Source organism: Ovis aries, chromosome 14 (assembly GCF_016772045.2).
Source record: "Ovis aries strain OAR_USU_Benz2616 breed Rambouillet chromosome 14, ARS-UI_Ramb_v3.0, whole genome shotgun sequence".
NCBI lineage: Eukaryota > Metazoa > Chordata > Mammalia > Artiodactyla > Bovidae > Ovis > Ovis aries.
In genome coordinates this window covers 60,061,886-60,086,188 of record NC_056067.1, presented here as the reverse complement: position 1 = coordinate 60,086,188, position 24,303 = coordinate 60,061,886, and the positions used below count along the sequence as shown (strand labels likewise).

Below are 24,303 nucleotides of genomic sequence, written 5' to 3'. Positions count from 1 at the left end.
TCTGGATGCACTGTCTGCTCCGTGTCAACCAGGGTAAAGAAGCTGCACGTGGACATCAGGTATTAACACTCAGAATATGTGGTAAAATCTGGAAAAGAGGCCAATAAGGGGAAATCAGTGCTGACTATTTATAGTACATTTAAAACTAAATGAGGACCTCCTTGAAAATCTTGCTGTTTGGGAATGGAGTGGAAAGTACAGAAAGAGACCTCAGGGCTAGGGGGCTTTTCATTCCATCATTTATTTTTCACTATGAAATCCAAGTTCACTGATATTTTTTTTGTCTTCTTTGTCACATGGTGCAGCTTGCAGAATCTTAGTTCCCTGAGTATAGATTGAACCTGAAACTCCTGAAATGGAAGCCTGAGGTCTTAGCCACGGGACTGCCAGGGAAGTCCCCAACTTTACTAACCTTGGTTCATTGTTTTATTGTGGAATTAACAAATAAACTTTGGATTTTGTTAGCAACTTCATACCTAAAATTAACTGCAGATAAAATTATTTTTTTACAAAAATTATTTATTTAGGTGTTCTGGGTCTTTGTTGCTGCTTGGTCTCTTCTCTAGTTGCCAGCCGTGGGGGCTGTTCTCTAGCCCTGGTGCATGCAATTCTCGTTGTGGTATCTTGTTGCAGAGCATGGCTGTATGATGCTTGGGCTTCAGTAGCTTCAGCACATGGGCCTAGTAGTTTGGGCTCTTGGGCGTTACAGCACAGGCTCAGTAGTGGTGTCACTTGGTCTTAGTTGCCCCGAGGCATGTGGCATTATCCTGGAGCAGAACCCATGTCTTCCGCATTTGTGGGTGGATTCTTTACCATTGTGCCAGGACAGATGCCCTCATATTATTTTTGAATATAGGTATTTTATAGAGATTGCACTCAAAGTATTCTATATATGTTTTTTATACGTATACTACCTTTTCTTTTTTTTTTTATAACTAATATAGTATTAGAGTTGAGACTTCCGCATTGGTGCAGTGGATAAGAATGTGTCTGCCCATGCAGGGGATATGGGTTTGATCTCCCTGGTCCGAGAAGATTCCGCATGCCCAGGAGTAACTAAGCCCATCCACCACAACTACTGAGCCCATGCTCAAGAGCCTGTGAGCGGAAACTGCAGACCCCATGTGTTGCAACTACAGAAGCCTTGTGCCTGCAGTCCACCTGCAACCTGTTGTAACAAGAGATGCCACTGCAGTGAGAAGCCCACTCACCACAACTACAGAGTATCCCCTGCTCAGTGCAACTAGAAAAAGCCACACAAAGTAACAAAGACCAGCACAACTTAAATAAATAAACATGTTTTTAAAAAAAAAGTAGTTTGACAAACTTAAGTACAGTTGATTCATTTTCATGGTCCCAGAGATGCTGAAATACATATGACTAAAAGTGATAATGAGAAAATGATTTAAAAATGTGTCAAGAGGCAACTCTTCATTTCAGTCAGTTGTGTGTTTACATGTGCATGCCTGTGTGCATGGATATGCAACTCCATGGTTTTATTACAAAACATCATCTCATAAATAAGCTTTGTAATTTTTAACAGTTGAAATTATATCTTAAATATATTATGTAGCCTTAAATTTTTTCTACCCCAGCACATGAATGATTTAAATAGTAATAAGATTACTGATATTATGTTGGGGGGGAGAGGTTGAGGAGTGACCCTATACAATGACCTTTTAAGGCCTTCCATTGCTCTTCAAATTCCTTGATGTTATTTTAGTTTGTTCAGGGAACTCTTATTGATGGACTTTTATGCTCTGTTACTTAACTGTTTGATTCCTTAGGTTCAAAGGAATTTGACTTGACTTTGCTCCCTCTTCTTTTAGTATACAAGGGGACTGAGTTCTAACTCAGATAAGATGGTTTGGGGGCTACAAGTCCACCATATTTTTGGTTTGCTGACTTTCTGAATAAAGTCATTATTCCCGCCCCAGCAACTTGTCTCTCAATTATTGGCCTGTTGTGTGGAGAGCAGTAGAAGCTTAGAATGTGTACTAAAGGAACAATGCGGTTTTCATCAATTTTTAAAGATGTATTGCTCTTTTTGGCCACATGATGCAAAGAGTGGACTCAATGGAAAAGACCCTGATGCTGGGAAAGATTGCAGGCAGCAGAAGAGGGTGACAGAGGATGACATGGTTGGATGGCATTACCCACTCAATGAAGACTAGTTTGAGAAAACTCTGGGAGATAGTGAAGGACAGGGAAGCCTGGTGTGCTGCAGTTCATGGAGTTGGAAAGAGTCAGATTCGACTTAGCAACTGATCAACGAAAATTGCTCTTTTAAAAGCAATGGTTAGTAAACTTTGTCAATTTCAAAAACAAAACCAAAAACAAAAAAACAAGGTACTGATGGAAGTTCCCATCACATACCTTAGTCCTCCAGTCTCAGACTATAGGTTTTGACCTTGTGTCTCTGGAACTGAGCCATGTGGAAAGAGGAAAAGTTGTGATACAGGATGTCACTGTAAAATGGCATATTTTCCCCAGGGATAGTTTTATATTTATTTTAGTTTTCAGTACAGAAAGAAATCCAGAAAAATTTCTTGTTTTCTTAAGATGGTTAAATTATTCTAATGGCAGGAAATGTTCTGCATCCAATTACCGCCCTACAAGAACTCTTCAGAGACCCAGGTTCCCAACCCCTGAAGTGCCAGGAACAGGACAGGCAAGAACCTGCTGACAAAAACATTTATTTATTTATTGCACTTGAAACTATGTGGGTTATTTTCAAGTACCCTTTGGTATTGATTTCTCACATAGTTTCACAGCAATAAGAGAGCAGGCCCTGTATGATTTCAATACTCTTTATTTAGGCCATGAAACTTTTGCACCTTGTTTTATGTCATGTTCCAGTGTCTCCTGGTTAATAGTCTATGGGACCTTGAATAAAATTTGTATCCTGCTCTTGTGTGAAAAGTGTATAAGTCTTAATCAGGTTGAATTGGTTCACAATTCTTTTCAGGTCTAGTATATCCTACTTTCCTGTCCATTCTATTAATTTTTGAGAGTTTAATATTGAAATTCCAACTGAAAATCTTAATTTGTCTACGTAAAAATTGTAATATATAGTGGAACTGTCTAACTATTTGGAAAGCCTCATGTAAATGTGTTGTCATACTTTCGTAATTTCAAAAAATTTTAGAAAGGAAAATAAAATCTTTATTGAAACTTTTCTACTTGTTAGGAGGACATAGCCTAGTTTCCAACATACTGGTCTCCAAAGTTATAAGGTTTTGCCTTAAAAGTGTATCGGGGGACACAGCGACCTGGAAAGGCCGGCCGCCTCTGCCTGCACGGCTGCGTGGAGCCCCACCACAGCGGTGCCTCTGCTCCGCGGAACCCACCAGCTTCCTCCTCTCCACTGTGCCCAGTGCATGTTTTCCTCGCATCCCGAAGGGGAGCTCAAAGTGACCCAAATCCTCAAAATTCCCAGGAGACTGTGGGGGAATGTATAAAATTCAAATTAAATCGGAAGAATTTAAGAAGAGAACTGTCTAGCAGCCAACAGGCACTAAAAGAAGAAATCAAAGCTAGGCACGGATTGCAGATTTTTAAGTCTGTCCCCAAACACTGACCATACCCTGGGCTGCTTAGATCTTGTTGCTAAAACACTGGATGAATCTTACTAACAGGGGCTTCCCTTGTGGCTCAGAATCTGCCTGCAACGCGGGAGACCTGGGTTAGATACCTGGCTTGGGAAGATCCCACGCAGAAGGGAAAGACTACCCACTCCAGTGTTCTGGCCTGGAGAATTCCGTGGACTGTATAGACCATGGGGTCGCAGAGTCGGAAGGACTGAGCGACTTTCACTACTACCACTGTTCTTTCCTCAACATTTGACAGAAAGTTTATTTTATTCATAGACATTTCCATATTGTAAGTATAGAAGAATATGCTATCTATTTAGACGTTAAAGGCAACAAACTTAAAAAAACAGGCTGTAATTTATGGGGCATCACATGGCTGTTAAACACCTCGCGGACCCTTCTCCCGTCTTGTCTCGCCCCGCCACTCGCCTGCAGCGATCCGCCCAGCCCCCGACCCGGAAGCTCCGCCTCGGAATCCGCGCGTGCGCACTTTCCTGCGGAAGCGGAAGGCCGCGAGAGGAGGTCGTCGGGCGGCCCTTGAGGTTTTTTTTCCCAGTGTAAAGGTGTGCTGCGCGCTGAGCCGTCCAACCGCCCTCGCCACGCCCATCTTCAGGGTCCCGGTGGTTCCGCGGCAGTAATATCCCAACACCCCGCCGTCCGCCCCAAATAAACCCAGAGGCCGCGGTTGCAGGTCGAGTGTTCGAAATCGCTCTGAGGCTTGTCCTTGCCGTTTGCTTTTCGGCCTTCGGCCCCAGAGACACCGCCTTTCGGGATATTTTCCTGCTTAAAACTTAACCGTTAGTACCTACGCCTGTGCCCTGTAAAGTCCCCGGGCGTAGGGGCATTCGGGCACGTCCACCTCCACCACCTCACCCTGTCGGCCCCTGGAGGTCGCTTCAGCAGCCCCGCTCCCGGAGAAGCCGCGTCCTCTCCCCGGTCCTGGGATTCTGGAGAGCCCGCCCGGCCCGAGACCCCTCTGGCTCCCACCCTCTCTGCCCCCCGGTCTCCTCAGGCCGATCGCTCTGCCCCGCAGGCCTCGCTTCCTGGTCAGTCCCTTTTCCTCACCCCTGGGCTGGACGTGTGACACCCAGTGTTTTTCCGTCACGAGTCCGTCTCTTTGGAAAAGGTGCTCTTTTGTTAGGCGGGCGTTTCATTTACTCATCATTTCTGTAGATACGTGGGCGAGGGGGATCAGAAGAAGCGGGGACTGAGAGTGAAAGGCAAACTCAGAAGTGGAAAACAATGAGAGAACCCACGGGGTCGCCCAGGATGGCTGAGGCAGTTGCAAAGGGATGGTAAAATGAAATAGACTTAGCTCTTAAAGTAACGGGTGGGTGAAAGAATAATGGACAAAGGCGTGGGATCTCCAGGAGTTGGAGACAAGGAAACAGGGTCCCCGCGTCTGCGGTAGGAGGGCTGAAAGGGGTGATCCTAGAAGAGAAACAGCACAAGCTGTAATCAAGATTGCCGGGAGAAATGTCAATAACCTCAGATATGCAGATGACACCACTCTTATGGCAGAAAGTGAAGAGGAGCTAAAAAGCCTCTTGATGAAAGTGAAAGTGGAGAGTGAAAAAGTTGGCTTAAAACTCAACATTCAGAAAAGGAAGATCATGGCATCCGGTCCCATCACTTCATGGGAAATAGATGGGGAAACAGTGGAAACAGTGTCAGACTTAATTTTGGGGGGCTCCAAAATCACTGCAGATGGTGACTGCAGCCATGAAATTAAAAGACGCTTACTCCTTGGAAGAAAAGTTATGACCAACCTAGATAGCATATTCAATAGCAGGGACATTACTTTGCCGACTAAGGTCCGTCTAGTCAAGGCTTTGGTTTTTCCTGCGGTCATGTATGGATGTGAGAGTTGGACTGTGAAGAAGGATGAGTGCTGAAGAATTGATGCTTTTGAACTGTCGTTTTGGAGAAGACTCTTGAGAGTCACTTGAACTGCAAGGAGATTCAACCAGTCCATTCTGAAGGAGATCAACCCTGGGATTTCTTCGGAGGGAATGATGCTAAAGCTGAAACTCCAGTACTTTGGCCACCTCATGCAAAGAGTTGACTCATTGGAAAAGACTCTGATGCTGGGAGGGATTGGGGGCAGGAGGAGAAAGGGACTACCGAGGATGAGATGGCTGGATGGCATCACGGACTCAATGGACATGAGTCTGAGTGAACTCCGGGAGATGGTGATGAACAGGGAGGCCTGGCGTGCTGCGATTCCTGGGTTCGCAATGATTCGGACAGGACTGAGCGACTGAACTGAACTGAACTGAACTGAGAAGAGAAGGAAGGAAGCCTAGACACCTGGAGTGCCCTAGAGTGGGAGTGTAACAGGGAGAGAAGGGGTGTGACTAGAAGGCAGAGAGGGAGCAGAGTTGGAGAAAGAAAGAGACAGATGTATAGATGTTAAGGACAATTAGAAGGGTAGGGGGAGAAGAGGAGCAAGAGGAGAAACAAGTTGCTGAGGGGGGCAGGAGAGGTTTGAGGGAAGAAATAGGAGGGCAGAAACAGCATCCTACCTGAGGCAGTGGACACCAAAGGAGTGTTTCACATAGTGAGGTCTTCCTGTTTTTCTCGTTGTGGCAAAGGAGCGGGGGACGTTGATTCTAAGCCTTAAGCAGCCTGTTTTCCACTTGCCAGATCAACTTCTAAAAACTTAGATTGTGTGAGGAAGAAGCTGGGAAGAGGAGGAAAAAAGGCAAGAAAGGAGGAATGGCTCTTTCTCAGGTAAAATCATATTCTCAGTTGATTCTGTCTGTCCTTCCTGAAATCCCTTCTTTGGACTTACTAATCATCTCTGACTCTGAAGTATCCTTCCTGACCCTGGTACATGCACACTCACCAGGGAACTTCCCTCAGGGCCTGTCATCTCCACTCAGATCGCATCTCCCCATGACCCAGTGTCCTGGACCTTGTGTGGAGGGCACCATCCTGGGCAGGGCTTCACACCCACAGGTTTGAGAAGGGGTCTCAGTGCCTTTGGGCAGCAGGGATTACCTCGGGTCCTTTTGGCTGTGCAGTCTGCTCTCTGTCAATCAGGATTAAGAAGCTGTGGGTGGAAGTCAGGTATTAACATGCACAGTACCTGGTAAAATCTGGAAGCAGACCTAAAAAGGGAAATTTGTTCTAAGGTAATTGAAGCTAAGTGAGTGAGTCACTGACTTCAAAATCTTGATTGGAAATGGGATGGAAAATCCAGAGTCAGGTATCAGTGATAGTGTGCTATTCCATCATCTGTTTGAAACTGTGACATGAATCTAAATCTCTGAGAGCTGGAAATTCACTTACATTGCCTTCATTCTTGAGATTTTGTCTTTTCACTGTGTTCATTTTGTGGTTTGGCACAGAGATGTTTTTACTTTTGATGCAGGTGAGGTTTCCTCTTCATTGTTTAACCCATAGATTCACCATTTGTTATGGCAGCTGTCTTTTTTCCACTGGGTTTTCTTAGCATCCTTGTAATTAGAGTTTAAATATATGCAAATATTTATATGCATATGGTTATATTTTAAATATAGGAAAATATATGCAAATGGTTATTTCTGAAAATTCACTTCTGTTCCCTTGGTGTATAAATCCGTGTTTATGCCAGTACTACACCATCTGGATGATATTGTGTACAGCTTGAAATTTTAAAAAGGTTGGCCTTCATCTTTCATCTTTGTACTTATTGAAGAGTACTTTTGCAGTTTATGGTCCCCTTGAGACTCTTTATGACTTCTGGCAAGTTTTTTCTATTTCTGCAAACATTTCTATTGTAAGTTTCATAATGAATTCATTAAATCTGTGGAACACTTTGAGTAATTTGGAAATATAGAGTACTGAGATTTCCAGTCCATGACTACTAGATTTATTTGTTTATTTTGGATTTCTTTTAGAAATGGTTAAGTAGTTTTCAGTTATATGTTTCACCTCCTTGGTGAATTGTTCCTAAATATTTCATCCATTTTTAATACAATAGTAAATAAAATTTTTATGTGATTTTCTTTTTACATTGTTCATTGTGTATAGAAATGCAGCTGATTTGCACGTGGACTTTTGTATCCTGCAAGTTTGCTAAAATTGCTATTTGATGTGGCAGGAGGTTTTTTGTGTCTGTGTGGAATCTACAGTGTATACACAAAAGACCTTGTCCTCTAGGGAAGAAGGTAACTTTCTAATTTTTCACTTTGGGAAGCTTTGATTTCTTTTTCTTGTCTAATTGCTCTGGTTAGGGGTTTCAGTCCTTTGCTGAACAGTGATGCAGAGTGCACGTCCTTGCCTTCTTCCCAATCTCAGAGGAAAAGTTTTCAGTGTTTCACCATTGAGAACAATGTTAGGTGTGCTCTTTTCATACATCATATATTTTAGTTTGAGATACTTGTTTTGAAAACAAAACAAAACCCCCAAATGGATGGGAATGTATCAAAAGTGTGAACAGAGATGAGATCTCAGGGCAGAGAGGAAAGCACAACATTAACAGTGGTTGGAAACTTCTTGTAATGGTACATAGAGATGAGAGCTTACAGTGAACAACGTTAGATTCATCATCTCCAAAGAAGAAGATATAGTTTTGGGACCAGGGACCAGACTTGATCACTCAAGAGCTTTTGTGTAGCAGAGTTTTATTAAAGTATGAAATAGGACAGAGAAAGCTTCTGACATAGACATCAGAAGGGGGATGGAGAATGCCCCCCCTCACTAGTCTTAGCAAGGGAGCTATATACTTTCTCAACTGGTTATTACAGTAAGTCAAAAGAATGTCTCAAGGTCGTAAAGGTCTTACCAGACCCATGCCCAGAATTGACATTTCAAGATGACAGGATTAGTCAGAAGGTTCTCAAGAAGGAGAAACCTGTCCTCAAGGAGGACACATTGTTGTTATATTATCTTCAGTTCAGTGCAGTGGCTTAGTCGTGTCTGACTCTTTGCGACCCCATGAATCGCAGCACGCCAGGCCTCCCTGTCCATCACCAACTCCCGGAGTTCACTCAAACTCATGTCCATCGAGTCGGTGATGCCATCCAGCCATCTCATCCTCAGTCGTCCCCTTCTCCTCCTGCCCCCAATCCCTCCCAGTATCAGAGTCTTTTCCAATAAGTCAGCTCTTCGCATGAGATGGCCAAAGTACTGGAGTTTCAGCTTTAGCATCATTCCCTCCAAAGAAATCCCACGGTTGATCTCCTTCAGAATGGACTGGTTGCATCTCCTTGCAGTCCAAGGGACTCTCAAGAGTCTTCTCCAACACCACAGTTCAAAAGCATCAATTCTTCAGCGTTCAGCTTTCTTCACAGTCCAACTCTCACATCCATACATGACCACTGGAAAAACCATAGCCTTGACTAGACGGACCTTTGTTGGCAAAGTAATGTCTCTGCTTAGTACAGAGTTTAGGCGGAGTTGTTTTGTTGTGTAATCATCAGCTCTGGGCTTAAAGAAAAAAGTTTGTCCTTTTCTCCTCCTTGAGAATTCCAGGCCACTTTCTATACTCCTTGAGAGCCCCAGACCCCTTTCTCTTCCTTGGGTACCCTGGACTTCTTAACCTACCTAGGAATTGACTCTCTTAATTCTTTGACCAAAGAGAAGTTTGTTTATTAAAGTCCCAGAGGAAGCTTAACCTTTCCCCGAGTCCTCAGCCTGTCCTTCAACATGTATCATGTGTTCTTTCACCCGCCAGTGGTGCTGCAGCTCCATCAGACACAAAGGCAAGGTTTGTATCTGCAACACTCGCGGTCTCCCTGCTGTGAGCTGGTTGTTCTTGAGTGTGAGGAGCATGAGGTGGGCTGCCTTGCCCCCTCTTCTCCTTGTGGGCTTGGATGTATTGGCTACTTTATTCTTAGTCCATATAGATCACAGCTGATGCCCCAAGCATCTGACCCCTGATCCACTGCTGCTTTAATCACAGTTGTCATATTTGGAAGATAGAATCGGCAAATGGGAAAGTACTGGCTGCTCTTTAATTTTATCTGGCACCTCAGAACCTGTAATGAACTGTCTTAGTCCCTGTCTGCCTCTTGAGATCGCTCAGCCATTTCTGCTGTTCTCCTTTTGCTGCCATACATGTCAGGGTGTGTGGAATAAGCTGGTGGATTGGATCTTCTGTGCCTGTTACTTAGGAAAACTGTAGGGACAGCAGTCCAACAAAGGGAATATGTGTGACTCTTTCAGGCTCTTAGCTTGGCATCTCTGGGTGGACCAAATAGTACCATCTCAAGGTCTTAGGATATGAGACCCCCATATCTCATAGTTCTCCACTCTTGTACTGGTCTATCTAGTCTGGGAGACTAGACTAGAGAGTGTAGACTCTTCCTGACTTTGCTTTCCCCTTAGTTTGTATAATTTTTCCTTTTAAATTTGATTTGGAAGTATGTGGCTCTAGGGTCTGAAGTCATGTCCAGTTTCTTTGCTGTGGTAATCCGCCTGTGTTTATGGGGCAGCTCCTCATGGACTCTCTGTGGTGTGGGTTTACTGGGTAAGAGAAAATTTTTAAAGGAGAATCCTTTCCCTTATTGGTTGTAATATTTTCCTGCTGCATACAGAAATACCACTTGAAGCTACTCTACTATAGAGGTCAGCGTGTTCTGTGATATGAGAAAGTATCTGAAGACCTTGACCTGTACATCTTTTTCTGGCTTTGAGTGATGTCAGAGATGCCTGCATGAAGGGCACTGTGATAGTGTTGTCCACGTGTACTATCACCATGCCCTTTGAGCCTCACCAAGAGGTGTAGGAACTTCTCCTGACAAGGGTACTGTCCAGGTTCACCCTCATATTTGTGAGGCTGTTGACTAAACTGTTGCTGATGCTGCATGCTTGTCACCTGGATGCTCTTGATCATTCTGCCTCCACACTTAATTTTGTAGCAACTTAATGACAGAGCTTATGTAGTGGAGTGATAACTTCAGTGATGAACCATCATTTGTTTTTTTTCAAGGCATAGCTACTTTCCTTTTTTTTTTTATATTTGTATGCATTATAAATGATGGTCTTTTATTTTTGTCATTAAGTTCCTATTTTATGTTACTCTTTGTATTTTATTTGCCATGTGTAGGATGGCAAAAAAAGCAAAGAAAGCTCCCCCACTCCATGGTGGAATTGGTGATCAGTACATTTTAGAGTTCTTTATGTATTCTTGATGATTTAAACTATTTAAACTATTTTCTTTATCTATTCTTGATGATTTAAACTATTACTGAATATATGCTTGGCAATTTTTTGGTAATATAGTGTACATTGTTTTTTCACTGCTGAGGATGGTTTACTGCACAATATTTGATAATTAGGATGTGTGCAATTTACCTCTTTTTATTTTGTTGGTGTGAGCTTTTGGTTTGTATCTGATAAATCATTGGTGAATCCACTGTCAAGAATCACTTTTAAGTTATCTATATGAAATTATGAATGCTAGGCAAACATTGTGATAATCATTTCACAGTATACATATCAGTGAATTTTTTCTCTGTAGCTTAAACTTACACAATGATGTTTGTCATTGTAAGAGTTGCTTATACAACCCCCTTTATGTCACTGTTTAAAGAGTTGGGTTTAGAAAGGGGAAATAATTAAAACGTGTTGGATAAAAGAAATAATTATGCAGTTTGTGATCATTTAAAGTGTCTTGGTCTTAAAAGGCTGTGGTTAGTGACCCAAATGATCACATCCCTTAAGTCCTCCATCTCAGACACCCAGATACTAACCTTGAGTTTATTGAACTCAGCACTATGCTAAGTTTGCTGTTTTGTAGGGTATGAGTAGGGAATAGCCCATTTCTAAGTTTTGAGCAGCCTAGATAGCTTTTTCAAAAGCAGAGTCGTTACTTTGCCGACTAAGGTCCGTCTAGTCAAGGCTATGGTTTTTCCTGTGGTCATGTATGGATGTGAGAGTTGGACTGTGAAGAAGGCTGAGCGCTGAAGAATTGATGCTTTTGAACTGTCGTTTTGGAGAAGACTCTTGAGGGTCCCTTGGACTGCAAGGAGATGCAACCAGTCCATTCTGAAGGAGATCAACCGTGGGATTTCTTTGGAGGGAATGATGCTAAAGCTGAAACTCCAGTACTTTGGCTACCTCATGCGAAGAGTTGACTCATTGGAAAAGACTGATGCTGAGAGGGATTGGGGGCAGGAGAAGAAGGGAACGACAGAGGATAAGATGGCTGGATGGCATCACTGACTCCTTGGACGCGAGTCTGAGTGAACTCCGGGAGTTGGTGATGGACAGGGAGGCCTGGCGTGCTTCGATTCATGGGGTTGCAACGAGTCGGACACGACTGAGCGACTGAACTGAACTGAACAGAGTTTTGTATTTGTAATATAGAGACTAGTCCCATTCTTGTTTCTTAAAGCTGCCCAAGTCCCCAGATCCCTGAATTGCTTCAGCCTCACTAGCAGGATCTGAGCAGAAAATGCTGTGAAAAACAGCTTTTTATTGAGAATAAGCCCTTTTAGTCTTAAGAGGAAGTATCTTGGCTTCCGACAAAACTTGAAGCCGTTACCTGAGCAGAGGGTAACTTAATGCTGTCAAGGTAACAGGCCCCGCCCCCTCCGCGCCCCGCCCCTCCCACCAACTCTGCGCGCAGCGGGTGCTCGCCCAGCTCTTGGTCGGAAGCCGCGGCTCTAATACAAAAAGCCCTTTCTCGCAGAGGCGGAAGTCGGAGAGCGCGGAGCCGAGGTTCCCGAGCGGCGCCTACGCTTCCTTCTAGAGTAAGTTTGCAGAGCTCGCCACCCCTCCAATCCCCACCTCCGCCCCGCTCACTCGTCCTCATGGTGTGGGAATTGCCAGCGACCTGAACACCCTGGCACCCGGTGCTCGGCCCCGAATAAACACTGCCGCTGCCGTTGCGGCCCAGTTATCTTTTCGTTTGGGTTTTAAGTGTTGCTGAGGCGGTTTCGGCCCTCGGTGAGTGTAGACACCGCCTCTGGCTACATATTCCTGCTTAAAACCCCTTTTGACCTCTGGCCTCGCCAAGTAAAGCCCTCTCGCGAGTTGGAGTCGCGCCCGCCGCGTCGCCTTCTCGACCGCTGGAGGCAGAGCCCAGATAGGCCGCGCGCCCTCTCCCGGTCCTGGGATTCCGGAGAGGCCGCCCCGCTCCCGAGCCCCCTCCCTCCCAGCCCCTCTGTCCTCGCTTCTCCTGAGCCGAAATGGGGAAAGAAGGAGGCAGACATAGGTATGGATTTTTGAAAGACTCAGGAAGGTTGGAGATAGAGAGCATTTCGAGGGGGAACGAATTGCAGCCGCCTGGGACAGGACACTGTGAGGGAGGAAATAGGACAGGAGCAGCAGGAGAGCAGAGGGGGAGAAAAAGAGACACGGAGACCCAGATGAAATAGGGAGATAGGTGAACAGAGGGGTAAGCTCAATCCAGGTGTGGCCAGTTGTTTGGATACAGATGATTTTTTCAGTTATACAGAGGAGGCTGAGAATTTCAAAACTCTTGTCTATAAGGCTTGTGTCTTTTTTTATTAGTTGTGGCAGAAGATCACTTTCATTTGCAAACCCTGTTGAGCCTGGGGCAGTGACTTGATTCACTGAGATGTGAGTGACCCTCTTCCCTTGCCCTATCATAAGATAGAGGTCAGGGAAGAAGAGACCTGGGGCAGGAAATGACTGACTCTAAAGTGTCACTCTGTGGTAGCTTTTCTTTTTTAATGAATTTTTTTGGCTGTGCTGTGCGGTGGGCTCAGGAGTTGTGGCTCCCAGGTTCTAAAGCACAGGCTCAGTAGTTGTGCACAGGCTTAGTTGCTTGTACTTGTGGGATCTTCCTGAACCAGGGATAGAACCCATGTCCCCTGCATTGTCAGGCAGATTCTTATCCACTGTATCATTATTGGGTAGCATTTTTAAAGGAACACTTTTTTTAAAAAACGGATTCACATTTTCTCCTTTCTTTATGTATGGTGCTTTTTGTGTCTTGGAATAGGTCTTAATTCATTCAGTTTCTGTACTCATTTTTAACTTCAGAAATAAGCTTTTTTAGTTTCCAGTATTCTACTCTTATCATCCTATTCTAAATATGATTATTCTCCACATTTTTTTAAACTTTAACACCAGATTTTTAGATTAAAAATAATTCTCAGGTTTTTGTTTCAAATTTTTTTCAGATTCATTCCTTGCCTGAGTGCTTTCTTCCCTTCATTTCATACATTTGAAATTTTCTTTGGTAAGTAGTAAATCATCTTAGACTATTTTGTGCCATACTTAGCAAAAGTGTCACCTCGTTTATCAGTTCTAATGAGGTCAATGAACCTAGAGCCTATTATACAGAGTGAAATAAGTTAGAAAGAGAAAGACAAGTACTGTATATTAATGCATGTATATGGAATTTAGAAAGAGGGTACCAGTGATCCTACATGCAGGGCAACAAAGGGAGACACAGATGTAAAGAACAGACTTTTGGACTCAGTGGGAGAAGTTGAGGGTGGGATGATTTGAGAGAATAGCACTGAAACATGTAAATTACCATATGTAAAATAGAATGATCAGTGCAAGTTCAGTGCACGAAGCAGGGCACCCAAAGCCAGTGCTCTGGAACAACCCAGAGAGATCTGGTGAGGAGGGAGGTGGAAGGGGGTTCAGAATGGAGGGGCTGCTCCTGCTGCTAAGTCTTCTCAGTCGTGTCTGACTCTGTGCGACCCCATAGACGGCAGCCCAACAGGCTCCTCTGTCCCTGGGATTCTCCAGGCAAGAATACTGGCATGGGTTGCCATTTCCTTCTCCAGTGCATGAAAGTGAAAAGTGAAAGTGAAGTCCCTCAGTAGTTTCTGACTCTTAGAATCTTAGCGACCCCATGGACTGCACCCTACCAGGCTCCACCATCCATGGGATTTTCCAGGCAAGAGTACTGGAGTGGGGTGCCATTATAGTCACTAGCAGTCTGTTAATGAAGGAAAGGAAGGTTTTAAAATGGCACCAGGGCCCTCATCCATAAAGTGCATTTTGGGATAGTCTTGGCACCAGATGAGTCATCCCAGGCCATAAAATGATTAACTTGAATCTTGTAGAAGGGCAGATTACCATACAAATAGTTTTGTTTACATAGATTAGGGGAACAATATCTGAGTATAACATACTGGTTTGTGAAGTAGGTTCTCAGCCATCAGGCGGAACTGACTTGAAGACAGAGTCTGGGGTAAATGCGTAGTCCATTGTCCATTAACGTAGCTTAAGACAATCATTTTCCATAAGAAAAATGGATTGGTTACCTCAAGGTTTGAGAATAGTTAACTTCAGGTGAAACCAGGTGTCATTATGGCAACACGTAAGTTAAGAGAAACCTCCTTTTAAATTTGTATAGAGAAGGAAAAAAGTATCGCTAGTTTGTTTGCTTCTGCCGCTTAAGAGAGATTAAAATGTCTAACACTTGCAGCCTATTTGCTCCATTTGGAGACCCCTGGCTTTCCTGGCTGTTACCCTCTCATTCCCCCCTTTTGTTTTAGAAGAATTATGTTGCCTAGGGACAAGGGGCATCGTTCTCGTTCCATAACTGCTTCCGAGCTGACAAGGGGTGTTGTCCCTAAATTGGTGAGGCAACATATTCTCCTAACCCTCATACCGAAGATGTCTGATCCAGGGCCCCCAAATAGTAGTTGGAAGAAGCTGCAGCAGAAGCAGGAGTTTGAGCATCTATTGCAGGAAGGGGGACCCCTTCCAATGTCCGAAACTGGGCTCTTGTCTAACACTCGGAAATGCATTGTCTGAGGAGACACATGTGCTGACAAAGCAAGAGATTGTATTGGGAAGGGTACTTGGGTGGAGAGCAGTAGGGTAAGGGAACCCAGGAGAACTGCTCTGCCGCGTGGGTCGCAGTCTCGGGTTTTATGGTGATGAGATTAGTTTCCGGGTGGTCTTTGGCCAATCATTCTAATTTGGAGTCTTTCCTGGTGGCACACGCATCACTCAGCCAAGATGGATGCTAGTGAGAGGGATTCTGGGACGTGGACAGACACTCGGTGTCTCCTTTTGACCTTTCCCAAACTCTTCAGGCCGGTGGTGGTTCATTAGTTCCGTATTCCTTATCAGGATCTCCTGTCATAAAACAAGTCATGCAAATGGTTACTATGGTGCCTGGCCAGGGTGGGCGGTTTCAATCAGTGTGCTTCCCCTAACACAGCCATTTGTAACTTAAAAGCTTTCAAGCAACTAGAAACAAATCCAGTTACACAGTTACAGATGCAGGGAGCAAACCGCAAAAACAGAGCAATCAAAATTATTGTAAATAAGATAGTTTTCCACCATGGGGCATTAGTTAACATCTCCCAAAATGAGGCAGTTAAGGCTTCAAGAATATCCATAGCCCCAGTCATCTTGTTCATGTGTTTAGTAAAGTGAATAACGTTAGTGCTCATATCAGGTTTATATGTACAGCATTGCGTCTGAATAATGGCACAAGTTCCTCCTTGAGCCGCTGTCAGAATATCTAAACCTAATCTGTTTTGTAAAACCACCTTTCTAATTTGTGCTTGTTCAGCATTAAGAGCTGCAATAGCTTTCTGAGAATCTTGTAATGCCTGTTGAGTAAAATTAGTCTAAGATCCACTCGTAGCATAACATCTGTAGTTCCCAAAGAGGGAACAAAGACTGCAGCCAAATAATCATACCAGTGAAACACAGCCCTTGTCCACTGAGTTTTCAGGTGGAGTAAATTAGCAGGCTTTTCTGGAAGCTCTGAAAATATAAAGCCGTGAGTAAAGGCTAGACCCAGGGTGCATCTCCCTATCCAACCAAGGGGAAGCCATGCCCATAGGTAAGAGCCACATATCCAATAGGTCCTGTTTGGAGCAAGCCAGCTGACTAAGATATCCAGTCCCAATTAGTGCCTGGCCAGACAAAGGGAGGACCTGAATTGGGGTTGGAAAACACGGGAATGATTACGTTGCATAGTTCCTGAGGTCAAAATCCCAATTGTTTCCAATCATTGTAATGAAGTTGTTGGTTTGATTTTTGGGGATGACTCTGTTTGTTCCCAGCATATAGGGGTAATAGATACTAGACGTCCTTTTTGAGGAGTTAGCCATATAACCTCATCCCATATTTGACAAACGTCAGGTAAAAAAGCATTAGATCCAGACCTATTTGCCTTATGTGTAGCGAAATAGTCATTAAACTGAGGCAATGCATAATCAAAATTAAAAGTCACATTATGTCCATAGTTAAAGTACAAAGTGTTGCACCAGTCCATTTTAGGGTTGGTAGATGTCATCAGATGAAGAAGAGGCATCACGTATGATTGTTGTCGAAGGTATTCACAGACTTGGAGAAAGTCTTTTTCTTGAAGTGGAGATGTCCACCACAGGAATCCTTTCATGATGAAGAGGGGAACTCCAGGAACAGTGTAAGTGATATTCTATTTCTAGAGCTTTAGATACCCCCTGAGTTACAGCAACTTTAAATGCAGAGCCATTGTCACTCTGAAGGCTCATGGCAGCCCAAACCTGGGGATAATTTCATGGATTAAAATCTTTATAACCTACTTAGCCTGCTTACTACAACAGGGAAAAGCCTCAATCCATACAGTAAAAGTATCTACCCAAACTTGTAAGCAAGAATATCTATTTGCTTTTGGCATATGAGTAAAATCAATTTCCCAGCCCTCTCCAGGATACTTTCCACTTCATTGTAATCCAGATATTGCTAGCTTCTCAGGCTTTGGGTTATGTTTCTGATGAACCTGACACCTTTTGATAATGTTCTTTAAAGTTTTCATTACATTTTTGCCTTCAAGCAAACTAGAAGCCATCTGATAAGTACTCTCTGCACCGAAATGAAAACTCTGGTGTACACCCTTAAGAATTTTCCATTGAGCAGTTTTAGGAATTATTAATCATCCATCCTCAGATTGTAACCATCCTTTATCTGTAATCTTTGCTCGTCTTTTCTCATGTCTTTCTAATTCTTCCTCAGTATATTGTGTTTTTTCCTGTTCCACAGGATCTGTCCAGATCAAAGGCGTCTACAGTGAAGGGGTTTCATAAAGTGCCAGCTTTTCTGGCTTGACAGTCAGCCAGCTGCTTATCTTCAGCTGCTTTACTCCCATCTCTGCTGTGCCCTTTGCAATGCAAAACAGCTATTTCTTTAGGACAATATATAGCAGTTAAACAGAGAAGGCAGTGGCCCCCCACTCCAGTACTCTTGCCTGGAGAATCCCAGGGTCGGGAGCCTGGTGCGCTGCCGTCTATGGGGTTGCAGAGAGTCAGACACGACTGAAGCGACTTAGCAGCAGCAGCAGCAGCATAGCAGTTAAAAGTGTCTCAATCTCTCTGAAATGCTTAATAGATTCTCCTGTTGCTGTTTTAAACTGTCTTTCTTTCCATATTGCAGCGTGAGCATGTATAGTCAAATAAGCATTCTTAGAATCCATGAAGATATTTACTCGCTGCCCTTTGCTTAACTCTAGAGCTCGGGTCAGAGCCACAAGCTCCGCTAACTCAGCACTGGTTCCTCGGGGGAGAGATTTTGTTTCTGAAACCTGTTCAGCAGTCACCATGGCGTAACCTGCTTTATGCTTTCCATCCCGAACAAAAGAACTGCCATCTGTAAATACTTCCATGTCAGGATTGTCTAATGGGGTATCCATTAGATCCTCCCAAGCTGCATAGTTTAAAGTTAGGAATTGGGAACAATCGTGATCAGGTGTTTCATTTTCCTTCTCAGGAAGGAAAGTGGCAGGATTTAAATGTCCACAGACTTTAAGCTTAGTTATTGGTCCTTCTAACAACAAAGACTGATATTTAAGAAGCCTACTGTCTGTCATCCAAATATTAACCTTAGAATTTAAGATTCCACTCACATCATGAGAAGTCAGGACAGTAAGATTTTGTTGATTAATTAGTTTTAAAGCTTCAGGTGCTAATAAAGCCTCTGCCCCCAATTGCTCTTAGGCAGTGGGGCCACCCATGTGAAATTACATCTAATTTTCTGCTTAGATAAGCAATAGGTTGCCGGTGAGACCCTCGGGCTTGTGTCAAAATTCCCAAGGCCATACCTTTTGTTTCAGTAACAAACAAATTAAATCCTGACCCTGTGGGCAAGCTCAAAGCTGGAGCTTGCAGGAGGGCAGTCTGAAGAACCTTAAAAGCCTTTTGAGTATCTAGAGACCAAAGCAATTTGTCTGTTTGGGCCTGCTGAGTTTCAACTATAAGTTTATATAAAGGCCGGGCAAGTTCCCCATAACCCAGAATCCAAATATGACAGTAGCCTGTGATTCCCAGAAATCTTCTCAATTGTCTTAAAGTCATAGGGGATGATTTGGTATGGGTTTAATTTTCTCAGGGCCTATGGCCCTAGTCCCTTCTCATATGATTAGGCTCAGATATCTAACAGATTGTTGACAAAGCTGAGCCTTTTCTCTTCATGCCTTATAACTGCAGCCTGCCAGAACGTTTATGAAATCTGAGGCTCCTGAACAAGCTTCCTCTGTCTCAGCACAGAGCAAAATACCATCTACATATTGTTACACCACCGCTTCGGAGGTATTAAAGTTTTGTAGATCCCGTGACAAACTTTGTCCAAATAAGTGAGGACTGTCACGAAATCCCGGGGGCAAAACTGTCCAGGTTAACTGAGAAGCTGGCTGCATAGGGTCTTCAAAGGCAAATAGAAATTGACTTTACTCCACCAACGGCACAGAATAGAAAGCATCTTTCAAATCAATTACTGAGAAATATTTGGCTCGTTGAGGAATTTCAGACAATAGAGTATAAGGATTAGGCACCATGAGGTGTAAAGGAACTACAGCCTCAATTATTATTTGTAAATCTTGAACTAGTCTCCATTTATCATTTGATTTCTTTATACCCCAAATAGGAGTGTTGCATGGACTTTTACAGGGAACTAATAGTCCCTGCTCCTTTAAATTTTCGATGATGTGCTTTAACCCTTAACCTCAGGTTTCAGTGGATACTGCTTATATGGAAATAAGTGAGTCTTTGAGCTTAACAACTACAGGAATAGCATTTTGTGCTTGGCCCACAGATTTTCCATCATCCCACACTCTAGGATTTACATTTTGTTCAACTAAAGGGAGAGAAAGGGAGGGCTCCATATTTATAAAAGCAGAGGCATGGACCTTGTTCAGTATATTCCTCACCAAAAGGGGTGAGTGAGACTGGCACAATCAGAAACTCGTGTGAAAATAGCCCAGAATCTCAGTTACAACATAAAGAATAACTGAAATAATACCCTTTGACTTGTCCAGACAGTCCCAATACAGAAGCGGATCAGGAAGAAAGTGGGCCAGGGGCTTCAGTAAGCATGGAGTAAGTTGCCCAGTATCTAAAAGGAAATCAATGGATTGGCCCCCCACAGTTATTAGTACCTGGGGTTCCTCAGGTGTAATTAGGACAGGAGCTTGTGTGGGGACCCCTGGGCACCTTGAGTCCTGATTGTCTTGAGAGTCTGACCCCAGGTGTCATTATGACAACACAGTATTTTAAGAGAAACCTCCTTTTAGATTTGTATAGCGAAGGAAAAAAATACCGCTAATTTGTTTCCTCCTGCTGCTTAAGAGAGATAAAAATGCCTGACACTTGCAGCCTATTTCCTCCATTTGGAGACCCCTGGCCATCCTGCCTGTTACTCTCTCAGCATCTTGTAATAAAATAGACATATTTTCGACTGTGGTTTTACCAAAGACATGAATTGTGTGTATGTGTTGATGTGTGCACACACAAATGGATATTTCTGGTCTCAGCTCTTTACCAGAGAATAACGGAGGTATGACGTTAGATCTTGTGAAATTAAAGGCATTTCTTTGAGAAATGGAAAAATGAACATTTAACATGATAAAAGCAACAAAATGCTTCATTCTTTCCTTTCAAAACAAGAAAAAAAAAAAAACAACACCTAGTTTAACTGGTTAGTCTAATGGTCTGTTTTCTCCATTTTCTATGATCAGTGAAAAAAAGTGAGCTGTGTGGTGATATGAAGATGTTTCCCTCAGGTCCCTTTGTGACTTTTCTGTGCAGATGAGGAAGGATGGGCTGGATTGACCTGGAACTTTCCAACAGAGCCTCTCTATTCATAATGAAAAAGATTGCTCAGATCCTATTTCCAAGCTGACCCCTTACAATGTTTTTTGTACCAGTGGATATATATTTACAATTCTGTATTTTTAAAATATTTTACTGCAATCTTATAATAAAGAATTACCTGCTTGGTATCAGTTTGACCCAGTCTTGAAAAAAAAAGTTTCTTTTGCTCAGATACATGACAGATGTTCCTGGTCTTAAATGGGATGGGCAATAAGGACAAACTTGGCCCCCTTGCCCTTCAGCCTCCCATTTCATTATTCAGTTATACCCGGTTCTCTTCACTCAGCTCAGACCTTCTCATAAATGGCTTCTCTCTGGGCCTGAGGGAGCCCACTTGTAACATGCAGATGAGAGACTAGACCGGAATCTCTAAGCGTGAGCAACACTGACCCCTGAAATGATTAGCTATATTGGCTGTGTGTCTGTGTGTGGCAGTTCTGGTTTGGAGGGAGTTTCTGGTGGTAATGAGAATTTTAAATAGATCCCAGTCCTCCCTGAATGAAAACCAGAAAGGAAAACTAGGATGGAGGCAGGATCACAGGCTCAGAATTAGATGACTTTTATGACTAAGGCTAAATCTGAACGGAGATTTTTTTTTTACATCCTGACGTTCAGACCTCCACTGGCTCTCATTTGTTCTTGGGTCAAAAGCTTGACTCCTCGCTGTTTCTCCACAGCCCTCTGTCAAGCTTAGGGCCCTGTCAGTGTCTCCAGCCTCATCCTGGGAGTTGACCCTTTGCTCATGGTTCAGCCTGTCCTGGTCTCATTTACCTTTTCTCTGTTTCCAAATACCAAATACCTTTTCTCTGTTTCCAAATACCATTTCTGTCTGACATTGTAGTTCCTTTTCTCACCTTCAGGTCGCTGTGCTTCAGGCCCTTTGTCACCCTTCAAGTCTAGGCTCAGGGAGGTCTCCCCATCCCCTCCTAACAGTCTCTCTCATGTTACCCAGGTTTATTGACTGTCGCCAGCAGCAGAAATTAGCGCCCTTCTTCATGGGTTATTTTGAGTCCTTCCTGGTTCCCCTCTTTTTAGGGCTCATAGTGTTCCTCTTCTTCCCAGCATGGCTGCAGTACCTGTTACTGGAAATGTCTTTAGATGACAGGACTATGGGTTGGGCCGAATAATCCTCAGGGAAGACCAAGAGAACAGGGCAGGTGATGATGTTTCCCATGTTCTGGACATTTCAGCTGTAATTGATCTTTACCCCATGTGACTACTTAATTACTCAAAAGATGATCCAAGAAATATAGGAAGTCCTGAAAAGCCCTACAGAACTGGTGTCCTCAAGCAGTGGGCTAAGATGTCCCCATGTTTAGTCTGCTGGGTTTCATCCTCTGCAGCCCCCAGATCTAAGCTCTGTCCATCCAGGAGCAGTCACCATCGTGGACAGCAGCTTTGCCATATAGGAGTTCATGTGCTCTCTGTCAGCGTTGTGATTGCAGTGCACTGAGGATGAGCAGAAATCCAAAACCTAATGGGGCAGGAAGGAGATACTGCCCCCTGCGCCCCCCAAGAGCTAGAATATCTTCCAGGTAGGTGTGAGTGGAGAAAACAGGAGAGAGTGAGACCTGGAGACCCTTCCTTTGAGACTTCCTCATCTCAAATGCCTTTGTACGTCGACTCCATAATGTCCCCAGGTGGTGGCAGACTTTAACAGGAGCGCCAGTCTCTTGATTTTCATACTGCATGTGCAGTGTCCTTTGGGTGGTAGCTCGTGGGCACTCCTCTTGTGACCCCCTTTGCCCGGAAACCCCTGTGCTCTTTAGTCTTGCTTAGTCCAGTCATGCAGGGAGGAGAGGTAGACAAATGGGGAAAGCGGAGGGAGCCTTGTGGGGTCTGCAGGAGGGTTGTGGCAGTACTTGGGAGCATCAAGGTGAGCCCAGTGAATGGAGTGTGCACCCATCCCAAGTGTAGTTGCAGGGACAAGGGGTGTGTGGATCTTTTGGAAGAGAATGTCTCCATTCAGGCTGGAGCAACTGGAAGCGGGTTTGTTGGAGAGCCTGCATGGAGTGGTTTAAGGTTCTACTGCCTGAGCTCGTGTTCCCTGGGACAGCAGTGCTGAGGCTGACGTGTGCCTGCACAGGTTTGATTTGACAACTTGTGTGACCACGCGTGAGCAACAATGAAGGACGTGGAATTGAGCCAAGAGAAGTCTTTTCCGCTGTTAGAACTGTGGCCTGGGCTGAGCCCGCAGGCACCTGTGGGTGCAGGAGGATGGGAGCCTTGGGCTTGAGAGGCTGGTTCTAGCAGGTGCTCCCAGCATCCATTCCAGTCCCTGGCTTTTGTTGGCTCTTTTAGCAGGCAGGCACCGTAGAGTAACGGAAAATCTCAGGTCATTTTTTTGCATCAACTTTCATATCATTGTGTACTTGGGGTTGCTGGTGCAGAAAGATTCATGTGCATTTGGGAAAATACCAAGAGAATCTGGAGTGTTTCCTTGGCAGATGCTGAGGTCTCAGTGGGCCATGTGCATCATTGGAATTATCCCTTTTTTTCATAGTCTTTGGAGATTTCAATGTTTGACCTGGATCACTCACTGTAAATGAAAATATGGTGTCTTGTGTCTGTGGATCCTTGGGTGTCCTCTTTTGTATTTTGCCTCATGCATGAGCTATCAGGGCTTGGAATGCTTTGTGTTTGTATAAGAGCATTAGAGGCTCATATGGGCTCTGTGGACACTCTGTTGGACACCATGAAAGTTTGTAAGTTTGTGTGAGTCCTGCTGGGAAAATAGGAGTACTAAGGTTAAGATCACAGAATGCTTGTTATAAGGTGGTCCTGCTGGGTAGGGATCTCTGGGCCCAACCTGAGAAGAGTCATAAAGTTCTGTGACATAGGGGAGGATGGCTCCGAAAAATCAAGAGGGCAGCAATGCCACAGTGATCTGCAGCCTGGAGGCTTGTCCTCTAGAAGATGCAGCTGCAACTGTCTTGCTGCCAGGCTGGGTTCTGTGTTATCCACTCCTGTCCCTCCCAAAATAAGCACAAATACAGGCACAGTACAGAAAACACAGAATCTTAACTGCACTGTTGGTGGCAATGTTAATGGTACTACTATGTTGGAAAATAAAATGGAAGTTCCTTAACAAATTAATATAGAACAGGCGTACAGTCTATGAAACCCATTTCTGACAGATATCCATAGTAAAAACAATCAGTTTTTCAGGGATATGTCCACAGTCCCATGAGTGTGACTGGATTTGCAGTAGCCAAGGCATAGACAAAGCCCAGATGTCTCTTGACAAAAGAATAGGTTACAAAAGTGTGGTATAGCAATATTTATTATATACTGTATATTCATGAACTATTTTTTCTCTGTATATAAATATAAAAATCAAGAATCCTGCATTTATGCCAGAATGAATGAACCTAGAGAACATCATGTCAACTTAAATAAGCCTGACAAAGGAGGACAGACCCTATGTGCAAACTAGAATTGTCAAGCTCATACAGCCATCAAGTAATAAGGCTGTTACCAGGAGCTGAGTGGAGGGGGAAATGGGGCACTGGTAGTCAAACAGTAGAGATTTTCAGTTGTAAAATAAGTGAGTTCTGGGGATCTGAGATACCACATGCTGCCGGTAGTGTTTCTATATCCTTGAAATTCGCCCAGAGAGAAATAATACAGTGTAGTCACAGGTGGAAGTGTAACTTACTCCACTATAATAATTATTCATTGTATGAGTCTATCACATGATC

At 43.8% G+C, this 24,303-nt stretch overlaps 1 protein-coding gene across 23 annotated transcripts in view; it reads left to right on the top strand.

Moving 5' to 3' along the window:
* The window catches only part of LOC105605893 (zinc finger protein 665), a 169,106-nt gene that overhangs the window by 125,446 nt on the left and 19,357 nt on the right, over positions 1–24,303 (top strand). For 4 of the 23 annotated variants that reach the window (XM_027978688.3, XM_042231152.2, XM_060399036.1 and 1 more), the window contains exons 1-2: positions 12,228–12,277; positions 13,676–13,734. The exons of 4 other annotated variants lie outside the window; for them this stretch is intronic. The gene's annotated coding sequence lies outside the window, so the exon portion shown is untranslated. Of the gene's footprint in view, positions 1–4,079; positions 6,327–12,227; positions 12,474–13,675; positions 13,735–15,474; positions 16,906–24,303 lie in introns of those variants that run through there. 15 more of the 23 variants (XM_060399039.1, XM_060399032.1, XM_060399034.1 and 12 more) reach the window with 9 other exon arrangements.